The sequence below is a fragment of the Neofelis nebulosa genome, chromosome 9, assembly GCF_028018385.1.
Source record: "Neofelis nebulosa isolate mNeoNeb1 chromosome 9, mNeoNeb1.pri, whole genome shotgun sequence".
In the NCBI taxonomy this organism is placed as follows: domain Eukaryota; kingdom Metazoa; phylum Chordata; class Mammalia; order Carnivora; family Felidae; genus Neofelis; species Neofelis nebulosa.
Window position 1 is genome coordinate 8,566,728 of NC_080790.1, and position 12,778 is coordinate 8,579,505.

General features: G+C 51.2%; 1 protein-coding gene across 5 annotated transcripts in view; it reads left to right on the plus strand.

The window, feature by feature from the left end:
• The first annotated feature begins 2,173 nt into the window (after positions 1-2,173).
• Positions 2,174-12,778, plus strand: part of GREB1 (growth regulating estrogen receptor binding 1) — a 145,967-nt gene continuing 135,362 nt past the window's right edge. For 3 of the 5 annotated variants that reach the window (XM_058682556.1, XM_058682555.1, XM_058682560.1), the window contains exon 1: positions 2,517-3,009. The gene's annotated coding sequence lies outside the window, so the exon portion shown is untranslated. Of the gene's footprint in view, positions 2,278-2,508; positions 3,010-12,778 lie in introns of those variants that run through there. The other 2 variants (XM_058682558.1, XM_058682561.1) reach the window with 2 other exon arrangements.

Here is a 12,778-nt window from a genome sequence, read left to right on the forward strand (position 1 = left end):
TAGTCTTTATTTATTTTTTAATGTTTATTTTCGAGAGACAGAGACAGAGCATGAATGGGGGAGGGACAGAGAGAGAGGGAGACACAGAATCCGAAGCAGGCTCCAGGCTCCAGGCTGTCAGCACAGAGCCCGACGTGGGGCTCGAACCCACAAACCGTGAGATCATGACCCGAGCCGAGGCTGGACGCTTCACTGACTGAGCCACCCAGGCGCCCCATTACAGTCTTGTTTATAACCATATCATAATCAGCGCTGATAATCTATCAACAGAAGAACGTGCATATAAATTGTGCCATAGGCATACAATGGAATACCATTTAGCAGTTAAGATGAATCAAGTAGGGATCCGTGAATGACCAGGTGGCTCTTACAACCATAACATTGAGCAAAACATTATAAAATCAACCCACCGGATTACGGAACAAAACATAGGGTGCGATAATACCCAGAAAGTTTGTAGAACCGGTAAATGTGTTACATATAGTTCACGAACGCGTGCATACGTAGTTAATAGTATAGAAACGTGGATGGCATGTCATAGAAGAGTACTGGGAGAGGGGGCTGGGGAGGAAGGAACTGGGATCACGGAGGGCTGCCCAGGAGCTTTAACTGTATTGTGATATTATTTATTTTGTACGCAAACATCCGAAGCAAGTATGGCAAGATGTTAGGATTGGCTGGTTCTTGGGCACACAGGGAGGGCTCATGACGTCGCCTCTCCAGCGTGTGTTTGAAATACTTCACAGTAAGGAAAATGATGGTGTTGCCATTCAGATTACAGATCTGCCACGATTGATTCAGTCAGCGTCTTTACTGAGGCCCTGCTTGTGTGCTGGCATTTGCTGGGAGCTGTCCCCTCATTCTGTCATTTCCTCACTTAACTGCCCAGCTGGCTGTGACTGTCCAGTCCTGGAGGACAGTGACTCATAGGCCCAAGGCCTCGCTGGCGACGCGTGGAGGTGAGGGGCAGGGAGGGTCCAGGACAGGTCCTCCGACTCCTGTGCAGCACCTCACAGGTTCCTGAAATCACAGGGGCGACGACATTTGCTGAAAAGAGGAAAGAAACCTCCAGCCCTGTGCTCATCCCTCAGGCTGCCTCTGCACCAGCCGCCAGCGACATCTACAAAGTCTTATTTGAGGTTCCTTCTTTTTCATTCCCTCCTTTATTCACTCATTCTTCTGACCGGGCGTGGGGAGGGGGCCAGGGCAAAGGTGCCTGGGTGCCACCTACAGGAGCCTGTACTTCCAGAATCTTCCTCTTGCTCTGCAGGGCTCAGGCGGAGCCCCTCGTGGGCCTCTCGCTGACTCGGGCTTCTGGGGACCAGGGTCCACCAGTCAGGCTGTTAGAGCGGGCGGGCAGCGCTGCGGGAGACGGGCACAGTCGGGTGGGGACGGGGGGGGGGGGCGGGGGGGGGCATGGTACCTGCTGGGAGACCCAGTCGACAGGACCCTCTGCAGGGCTCAGTCCCGGCGCCGACGTGGGGGGAGGGGGGTGTCCCTGGAGGTCTAGACTCCTCTCTCCCTGCCTCCCACACTTGCCTTGTCTCCTCCGGGCGCCTGGGTCCCAAGCGACAAAATGACCTCTGTTCTCGGCGGGTTCTTCCCACTTGTGTCCAGATCCCCCCACCCGCCCCGCGATGTCCGCGGTGGCCGGAGGGGCTCCAGGTCTGGGTCACGCGGGAATGCGGGGAGGGGGCCCGCGGGGAGGACCGAGAAGAAAGCGACCTTTCCAGGGCGCGGGGCCGGCCGGGTGCCGGGCGCTTCAGGTGGGGACCTGCTTATTTCCTCGAGGTGGACGCCGGCGCCGGGCAGAGCCGTTCGCTGACCCTCCCACCGGCCTCGCTGGGCGCGGGGATCCGGGCGCGGGGGTGGGGAACGAGGGGGCCCGGGGTGCCGCGGGGGCCCGAACTCCCGGCGCGGGGGCTGGCTCCTGCCGCGTGGCCCACACCCCTCGCCGGACGCCGCCCACACCGCGCGCGACCCTTCCCCAGCCCGGGTCCCGGGGCGGCCGTGCCCACCGCGCGTCCCTGCCGCGCGGTCGGCCCGAAGACCCGGAGAAGTGGACTCAGGCGGGGGGGCGGGGGGCGGCGGCCGGGGTCAGGGGTCGCGTCCCCGGCGCGGGCCGCGCTCCGCCGCTCCGGGCTTTGCCGAGCGCCCCCCGCCCGGCCCCGAGCCCGGCAGCGGTGGGTGGGACCGCGGCGGGGAGGCTGGGTCGGCCCTCCGACGGCGGCGGTCGCACCGGAGCGGGGCTGCGTCGGCGGGAGGACAAAGGCCGAGGTGAGGGCCGTCCCGCCGGCCGGGCGCCGGGCTCCGGAGCGGGGCCGCGGGGGCGGGGAGCGCAGGGCGCGGGCGGACGCGGGCGCTTTCCCGGCCTGTGCCCGCGTGGGGGGGGGGGGGTCGCGGGAGGGTCGCGGGGCGCCCTCGAGGGCACGTGGGCCCTGGGCGCCGCCGCCTGGTGTGCGCGCGCGCGTGCGCCCGTGTGAGATCGTGGAAGTTGGAGAGCGCGCTCCGCGGGGCACAGCTCGGCCAGATGACAATGACGGCGGCGATCCCTCCTTTCGGGGCGTGCGGGCGTGGGTGTCGGCGTGTGTGTGTTTAGAAAGCTGGAGCCCCAGGTGGCAGCCACGTGTCCCCAGCCCTTGGGACACGGGAGAAAATGGGGCTTGTTCCCAGACCGGCCTGGGACGCTCGGAGAGGCCGGTTGCGGGGAGGCGGGGGCCTAGTTGCTGGAGCCCAGGTTTTTGCGTCTTGGGAACAAAGGCTGGTTTCCTGAAGTCCGAGAAAGTGCGTGCGTGCGTGCGTGTGTGTGTGTGTGTGTGTGTGTGTGTGTGTGGCCGCCGGGGCGCCAGGCCGGTGTGGAGGCCAGGGCGACGCGCCATTCACTGGGAAGGATGCTGGGCCATTTTGCTGTCAACTCTTTTTTGATCCCCGGTCGTGAGGACCAGCAGGAAGGAGGGACTAGTGAATTTGTAAACTGAAACTTTTCTTGACTAGACTCTCGCTATAGAGGTAAGTGTCGCTATGGGCTTGAGGGGTGTTCTTAGGATATCTTTGAAACGGTAAATGTGTAAATTTCACTTGAAAACGTCGATTCCCAGGGAGAGCATTTTAATCTCCGTGCTTAACACGAGGTGTTAGGAGGAGATCTGGAGAGGTTCTGAGCTTTGTCTTACCTAAATGTTGTGTTAAAGTCGCCCGGTTTGCAGCACTTTGTAGGAAAATGTTATTGGAAGTTTTAAAGGCCAATCAGAGCCCCACCTTTAACTACTTTTCTTAGAATGTCTTCAATCTCTGGGCAGATTTGACGAATTCCTTGTAACCAACCCATTGCTTCCAGAGCACAGGTTTTTGACTGGCTTCAAAAAGTTTGTTTTTAGGAAATGAAAACCAAATTTAAAATGCGAAACAGTGAAGTGAAACCCAGGTGAGGAAATATTTCTGCCAGTCTTTGCACGCTGAAATCTGGTGCATTTAAAATTTGCAGTGTGGTCTGTGACAGTGTTGATTCCCCACAGGAGTGGATGAGGGGTGCTGCTGTTCATTCTAGAACAAGCGTTCTTTATGGCTTAAGAAGGAATCTCAGGTGGAAGCTGAATTTCCATCCTGGACTTTCTCATTATTGCAGATGGTTTAAATGGTTTGTTTGTGGTTTAAGTGTTTTTAATTACTGAAAATAGGCAGTTGGGCCAATACCTTTAATCTTACTGGGTGGGTAATTTGAAGCTATGCTTTATGCGTATTTTTGTCTTGGAATTGAAAAAAATTGTTTTCAATGTGTATTTATTTTTGAGAGAGAGAGAGAGAAAGGGGGGGGGGAGAGAGAGAGAGAGAGAGAGAAAGAGAGGAGGGGCAGAGAGAGAGGGAGACACAGAATCCGAAGCAGGCTCCAGGCTCTGAGCTGTCAGCACGGGGCGAACCCACGGACTGTGAGATCATGACCTGAGCCGAAGTCGGACACTTAACCGACTGAGTCACCCAGGTGCCCCTGTCTTGGAATTGTTAACAGGAGAGTTTATAATCTCTTAGAGCCTGTCTAAAGGTTTCTGTGCTTAACGTGAAGGTGACCACTCTGTCTTTCATTTAGTGAGCAACTTATTAACGCCCTATCATGTTGTAGGTATTTATTCTGGAGCTACTATTATGCTTGATATTAGAAATCCCCTTTTTAAGAACATTGTGTCCATTTTGTGGATTCAGCATTTGAAGTATTTAGCAATTTCAGAGTGTTCCGAGGCCATCTCAAAGTAGGGCTAGTAAAAGTTTAAACAATCAGAATGAGAAGACAGACAGTAGCTTAAAGAGAGAGGGCAGGACCCCTGCTCCCCTGCCCCGCTGTGCCACCCCCCTGCACTGTGCCCAGGCAGTTATCAGAATCTAGAGGGACCAGGACTTGCAACAAAGACTGTGGCACGGACCGTTCATGCACCAAGTGGGGAAAGGGAGCCTGCTTTTAATAATCACGCTTTCCCAGCCCCCCCCCCCCCCCCCCCCCGTGATTCCTGGGTTCTGGTCCATTCTGGGAAAGGAAGCCTCTAGGGCTTTTGTGGGGGCAACTGGCCATGACAGCTGGCTAAGGGCAGCTCATGGAACTCTGGCCTGGCCATTTCAGAGGGCTCATGGACCTCTAATCTCTTCAAAAAGATTCCAGGCAGTTAATCTTCTCAGCTCATCCACTGCTTAATGGGCCCTCTTGGCTTTTTGGGTCTGTTTCTGGATATACAGATAGATTGCTGTACTTTGAAGCTAATTAAAAAAAAATACAGGAGGGGGAAGGCTATTATAGAAGTAATGTATATTTGTGATGTATAATTTAAGAATATACAGAAGAGTTAAAAAAGCAGAAATCTGTGATTTAGATATAATTACTGTTAACATTTTGGTGTATTTTTTTCTGGTATTAAAACTAAATTTTATATGCTTCTAAACATTGCTCAACATTACATGTTATATGGTATATGTGTTATGTTACTTTGTATCTTTTTTCATTTAAAAGTTCTGGGTATTGGGGCCCCTGGGTGACTCAGTCGGTTAAGCATCCGGCTTCGGCTCAGGTCATGATCTCACGGTTTGTGGGTTTGAGCCCCACATCGGGCTCTGTGCTGACAGCTCAGAGCCTGGAGCCTGCTTCAAATTCTGTGACTCCCTCTCTCTCTGCCCCTCCCCTGCTCGTTCTCTCTTCTTCTCTCTCTCTCTCAAAAATAAACATAAAAAAATAAAAATAAAAGTTGATATTGCCTATCATTTCTTTCATATTGTCATTTTGAATAATTTTATATTGTATAAAAAATTCTAATTTAGGGGCGCCTGGGTGGCGCAGTCGGTTAAGCGTCCGACTTCAGCCAGGTCACGATCTCGCGGTCTGTGAGTTCGAGCCCCGCGTCAGGCTCTGGGCTGATGGCTCGGAGCCTGGAGCCTGTTTCCGATTCTGTGTCTCCCTCTCTCTGCCCCTCCCCCGTTCATGCTCTGTCTCTCTCTGTCCCAAAAATAAATAAAAAACGTTGAAAAAAAAAATTTAAAAAAAAAAATTCTAATTTATTTGTCTAACAGATTCTTGGTTTTTCCCTGTTATTTCCACTTGATGTCTTTTCATTTTGATAGAACACACATGATGATGGTCATACACATTTCCAAAATGCGACTGCTCTTAGGCAAAAAAAAAAAGTGTAATTTCTGGGATATCCTTTCCCTTTCTGGAAAAGGATGCAATCTTGCTCAGTTCAGTTAATCTCTTAGTTCACTCTTAATTGTCTCTGCCGTTCATCAGTACCTGTAACACAATAATATGCGTTTTATTTATTCCACCGAACGATGGGCTTCTTGAAGACAGAAATGTGCATCTTAATTTTGTGTGAATCACTCTAGTGCTCAGCCAAGGCTTGGCATGTCAAAATATTTTGGGAGGAGGGAAGTACGTCTCAGGGGCCACGTGAGAGACCCCAGGCCTCTCAGAGATGTGCCGTGACAAGTCTTGATCCAACTGGTATCCGTCACCTAGTTTAATAGGAAAACTTTGAACATGTACGGAAGCGGGGAACCAGTACAACGTTCTCTGTGATCATCATCCGGCTTCGACAATTGTCAACATTTGGTCAGTTGTGGTTGTTTTCACTCCCCCCACTCCCCCCCACTGCAAGCCTGCTGGATGTCTTTGAGGTCTAAGACATAATGGCCCATCATACCCCTGTGTTTTTGACAAGGAGTTTACCTCATTTTCCAATGAGAAGAGCATGTCCTCGGGGGCTCAGCAGAAGGCGGGGGGGGGGGGGGGGGGGCGTGTTTCCAGGAGGCTGTGTGACACAAAGGCCGGTGACTCGAGAGTCAGAGAAACTGTCTGACTTGCTTGTTTTTGACCTTGAGAAGGTCGGTTCTCCCTGGGCTCCTGCTCTAGTCTGTCACCTGAGCAGCCTGACCTGGGTAATGTGGAAGATCTTTTCCTTGAACTTTAACTTTGTTCACGATAAGGTCTGTCTTTTAGTCTAAGGGGGTAGTTCTCAAATTGTTAGTCCCAGGACCAGCAGTTTCGCTGTCGCCAGGGAACTTGTACAACGTGCAGACTCTCAGGCCCTTGTCTAGATGGACTCAGAAACCCTGGGGGGGGTGGGGTGGCCAGCAACCTGGTTTAATAAACCCTCTGGGTGATTTTGATGAACCGCGAATCTGTGAAGGTCAGCTGAGAGTCTATAAGCTCTTTTAAAAAGACAGAGACAAAAACCTGCTGGAAATTGTGCATTTACCTATCATCTGGCTCCGTAAGTCAATCCGATGTCAGACTTCTTCCCTTTGTGCAGGCTGCTGTTAACTGTGGAGTGACTGCAGAATCTTTTGCTGATCAGGAAATCTGATTGGTAGTTACATGTGCCTTTCCCCCCTTCCCCCCCCTCACCCCAGAGAGAGTGCACACACAAGCAGGGGAGGGGCAGAGGGAGAGGGGGAGAAGGAATCTTTTTTTTTAATGTTTATTCTTGAGAGAGAGAGAGAGAGAATGAGTTGGGGAGGGGCAGAGAGAGAGAGAGGGGGACACAGAATCAGAAGCAGGCTCCAAGCTCTGATCTGTCAGCACAGAGCCCGATGTAGGGCTTGAACTCAAGGACTGTGAGATCATGACCTGAGCTGAAGTCCGATACTCAACAGACTGAGCGCCACCCCCCCCCCCCCCCCCCCCGGCGTCCCAGGTGGTTACGTGTTCTTGACTCAAAAAGATTTGGGAGACGAATTATTATAAAGTGTTTCTGAACTGGGGTGTGTGTAGGCAATTTGCATTAAACACATGGTTGAGGGGTGCCTGGCTGGCTCAGACTGTAGACCATATGACTCTTGATATCACGGTTGTGAGTTCAAGCCCCATGTTGGGCGTGGAGCCTACTTAAAAAAAAATGTTGAAAATCACTTAGTGTGAGGCACCACATTTATAATTACACACATACTTGTGTGTAATTATCTCCCCATGGTTCTTGATAAGTGCTGTGCAGAATCAGGTCTCCTTTGCTCACTGTTGTGCCCCAGTGCCCAGCACAATGGACGGCCCATAGTAGGTGCTCAGTAAATATTTGGTGAACGAATGAGCTTTTGTTCTTTAGGGAACTTACAGAACTCTGGTTAGAGAGCCAAGCCCAATACTGATAGAAACAATTCAGGAACAATTAAGGGTTCTGCTTTGAGGTTTTGACTCCAAATGTAGGAGAGTTTGAGCCAAAGGGTCAGTTTTGGATTTGTCAAATAAAAGCGTCTCTTACACGCTTAGCTACGTCTTCAGACTCTGGGGAGAAGTGTGAAGGGCCATACAAGAGAATAAGACAAAAGGAACTCACGCATATGAGAGCATCCCATTGATTCATGACTACCTTTCTTTCGATTGCTCTCAGACACCAGAGTTAGCTGAATAATAATTAGTAGTATCGACCATGTAAAAGTATTATACGCAAATTGGGTAAATGTTCAAATCTGTACAAATCTTCATTTGTAAAAATTTAAAAGAGGCTTAGAGAGTTGTTTCCACAATTGAAAAATCCGCAGACATGATGGTCTAGAAAGGTAAGGCATGTTTTAGCAATGTAATCCCATCATTTATTTAATATGTACGTATTTATTGAGTATGTACTATGTGCCCATTGCTAGTGTGAGTGCTGGAGGTACAGCAGTGAGCAAAACAGACAGTCCTGCTCTCACGGGGCTGACATTCTAGCAGTAAGATTGCCAGTGAGCCCAGTGCTGTGGTTGTCATTATCGTTCTTTGTCTCCATAGAAAACATGGGCATGATTCTTGGGGCCCCTGGGCGGCTCACTGGGTTAAGCATCCGACTCTTGATCTCTCGGCTCAGGTCGTGATCTCACGCTTCACAAGATGAAGCTCCACATCGGGCCCTACGCTGGGCGTGCAGAGCCTGCTTGGGATTCTCACTCTGTCTCTCTCTCTGCTCCTCCTCTGCTCACACATACACGTGCACACTGTGCCCTCTCTCTCTCTCTCCGTCTGTCTTAAAATAAATAAATGAACCTAAAAAAAAAAAGGAAAATATGGTAATGATTTTATTATCTAAGACCGCAGTCTGGCCACACGTAAACTGTAATGTGTTGCAGTCAGTGGAGAGCAGGTGGACAGGTGCAGGTGTTCTGACAACTCCCCGGAGCTGGGGGGTACCTCTCCGGCCATATGTGACACCCGCACCCATGGGGCTGACAGCGTCAACCTGTTACCAGGGTGTAACGTGTTTGTAATTTTTTTAAAAAAGTTCTGTGTACAACTTAAAAAAAAAAATCTTATTTTCACTTTGGAGAGAGTGAGAGAGAGTGCACACGAATGCACAAGTGGGGGAGGGGCAGAGAGCGAGCGAGCGAGAGAGAGAGAGAGAGAGAGGGAGAGAGGGAGACAGAGGATCCCCAAGCAGGCTCCGTGCTGACAGCAGAGAGTCCGATGTGGGGCTCGAACTCGCCAACTGTGAGATCACGACCTGAGCTGCCGTCGGACGCTTAAGGGACTGAGCCACCTAGGTGCCCCCAACGTATTTATGATTTTTAAAGGAAGGAATACATAATAACAAAGATCTGGTGTTGCCTCCTTGCATGTACCCTACTGTATTCGCTCAGGCTGCCACAGGAAAATACTGTAGACCGAGTGGCTTAAACGACAATACAAATTTATTTCTCAGGTCTGGAGGCTGAGCTTCCAAGATCAGGGTTCTGACCGGCCTGGTTTGGAGAGGTGACAGTTCTCTTTCCGGCCTGCCAGAAGGCTACCTCCTTTTCTTGTTGTTGTTTCAGGAGTAGAGTTTAGTGATTCATCGCTTGCGTGTAACACCCCGTGCTCATCGTAAGAAGGCCCCTCTTTTGCTGTGTCCTCACATGGCCGTTCTGCTGTGGGCACATGGGAGGGGGAGGGGGGCCCTCTGATGTCTCTTCTAATCAAGATACTAACCCAATAGGATCAGATGCCTCCCCCCCCCCCCATGCCCCCTTATGACCCCACTTAACCTAAATTACCTCCTTTTGGTTCTCTGGAGGTTAGGGCTTCAGCGTGTACATTTTGGTGGTGAAGGTGGGGGCACCTGACCCTTCAGTCCGTAACACCCCCCCGAGATTACCCCTGAGGTGAGCATGCTCAGTTTTGGATCTGGAGTTGGGAGATGGGTTGGCAAGACCACACGGGAGCACCCGGTACTGGTTTGGGGGACCCCGAGGAGGAAGGGTGCTCTTCAGGGTGGGTGAGGCTGGGGCACACATAGGTGACCGCCGATTCTGGCACCTCTAGAGAGATTTAAAAACGAAACCCCATTGGGGCGCCTGGGTGGCTCAGTCGGTTCAGCATCCGACCTCAGCTCAGGTCATGATCTCTTGGTCTGTGAGTTTGAGCCCCGCATCGGGCTCTGTGCTGACAGCCCGGAGCCTGGAGCCTGCTTCAGATTCTGTGTCTCCCTCGCTCTCTGCCCCTCCCCCACTCATGCTCTGTCTCTCTCTCTCTCTCTGTCAAAAATAAATAAACATTAAAAAAAATTTTTTAAAACGAAACCCCATTGAATTGCTTGAAAGCCTTAAAAACTTTCTTCTGAGGGGCGCCTGGGTGGCTCAGCGGGTTGAGCCCCCAAGTCTTGATTTCAGCTCAGGTTGTGATCTCACAGTTCATGGGTTCGAGCCCTGCATCGGGCTCTGCGCTGACAGCGTGGAGCCTGCTTAGGATCCTCTCTGCGCCCCCCCCCCCCCCGCTGGCGCTGTCCCTGGCTCTCTCAAAATAAATAAAAACTTAATTTTTTTTTTTTCCTTTTGAGTGTGGTTGATACGTAATGTTACATTGGCTTCAGGTGAACAACCTGGTGATCCAGCGTCTCTGTATGTCACGCTGGGTTCACCACAAGTGTCACTGCCCTCCGTCACCTTGCAGTATGGTTACAATGCCACTGACTGTTGAAAGCACTTCAATAACGGAATAGAGTCCTGCGAAGTTGGTTGTGGGCCCCGCTGAGTTTGGCTGCATTACCAAGTGGCAGGCATTGCGGAGTTTTCATTTTAAATAGTAGGAATTGGCTCCTCTGAGACAGCAGTGCAACTTGGAACCTGGTAGTTACTTAGCTGGACACAGGGCAGTGATCGGTAGTCCCTGCAGAATTCTAGGCTGTCAGATGGGGCGGTTCCTCTCCGTGGTTACCAGTGGGGCGAAGTCCGCGGGAAACAACACTTCCGTGACCGCCGGGGCCCAGGATCCAGGTCGGGCCGTGTAGCTGTTAGGTCGTTCAGCCCTCACAACCGCTCTGTGCGGACTAGGCGCTAACATTCCCGCCTCGTATGCAGGAAAGCCAAAGTCCAGGGAGGTTTAGTGACTTGTACAAGGTCGTGTAGCAGGAAGATGCCGTATCAGGGTTTGAACGCACGTCCGTCTGACTATAAAGCTGTGCAACAGACAAGCCGAATCTTGGCCTCAGGAGAAACAATCTGCGTGTCCATTTTGTTAACTTTCCAAGTTTTCATCTCCGTTTCAAATTAATTTCTACGTGGACTTCTCATTTGTCTGCCATTCGATTCCCCCTTCTTTTGGCCCCTGGGCTGGTTAGAGTAGCACTTTTTTTAAAAGTCTATGTGGAGAGGGAGAGAGAGAGAGAGAGAGAGAGAGAGAGAGAGACCCTCAGGCAGGCTCTGCACTGTCAGCATGGAGCCCAACGCGGGGCTTGATCTTACAATTTGTGAGATGACGGTCTGAGCCCAAGTCAAGAGTTGGTCACTTAACCGACTGAGCCACCCAGGAGCCCCTGGAGTAGCACCTGTATCTCAAGATAAGCGTTCCGCCCCTTTCCTTTCTATCGTCTCCCCTGTTTCTTCCTGAGAACCTGCATTTTCTCACTGGCAGTTATGGGGGATTATTCCAGAAACTTCCTTGGTCCTCTTTTACTAAGATATATTTGTTGATTTTGCCTGCAGAATTAGACCTTGTGACTTTTGTATCTCCAGGAGAGGACCTCTGCTGGACTGTATCGAGGAGGCTGGCTCGATTTTACCTTCACCTTCAAATCACAAGCCTTCTCTTGTTGAATCTTGACTGTTTACAGCATGCCTTGGAAGTTAGCAGAGAGGAAAGGTTCTTGGTTGAGCAGAAAGCCAGAAGTCCTGTAGGCTCACATGTCTGAAGGTTAAATTGTCTTCTCAAAATGTTAGTTGGACAGCAAATTCGACCTGTTTGCTTGATCTGTAAACCCATACTGAATGCTTACTCTATGCCAAGTAATTATATTAGGTGTGGTGTGGGACACACAATGTGTAAGCCGCGGGCCCTGCCCCCTGAGGAGTTTGCAAACTATAGAGATATGAAATATTGTTGCTCTCCTTACTGATGGCTACACACATGATAGAAAATTCTAAAAAAGCAGAATTTGGGCTGACGTGTTTGGCGATTTAGGGAAAACGAATCTGATTGGGAAAAAGTGAGAAGAAATGAACAGTTGTTGACTTTGTCCTAAGCGTAAATACTTTATATATGCCACCTCACTTAATCCTTACTGGGTGAGGAAGAGTGTTGTTCCCATTGTAAAGAGGCTTGGAAAAGCCAATGGCCCCAGTCAGGGTTACGTGGGCAGCAAATGGCGGAGAACCCGTTTTTGTCTGGCTCCAGAGTGGGGGTGGGGGCTGGACAGAGCCAGACTGCGAAGACGACTCATGGGGGCAGTCGGCCTGCACGTACCCCCCAACCAAGACCCTTTTCCCTGACCTCCTGTCACACAGACCCATGAGACTTTTGGGGTTGTGGGTTATTTTCTGGATCCTGGAGTGTGGTCCATGGGCCAGCTGCATCAGCATCACTTGGGAAATTGTTAGAAATGTAAGTTTTTAGGGAACTCCCCACCCCCCAGATTTTCTGAGTCAGAATTCCGGATGCTGGGGCCCGGGAACCTGTTTTGAGAAGCCCTCCAAGTGAGTCTTACGCGTGCCAATGGTCGAGAAGCTCTGCTGTAGAGGCTGCTTTTGAACCGCCCTGGCAAGAGGTCAGTGGAAGAGATCTTTGCTCCAGAAATCTGGAGTCCATTCCGGACACAGCTGCTGGCTTCTGGCTTCCTTCGTCGGCCTTGCTTTTCGATCACGATCCTTCTTCTATGTGAATGAGGGTGATCTGGGTGGTGAAGGTAATGGGAGTGTAGTTAAGAGCTGGTCATCTGGAGTCATGCAGACCCAGTGTCAAACTGGAGCCCAGCTGTACTTGGGGGAGCCAGTTAATCTTCCCTAGGTCTGTGTCCTCCTCTGTAAAACAGGGCGGGTAATAAATGGCTCACAGGCTGGTTGTAAGAGCTCAGCATGCCGGGTG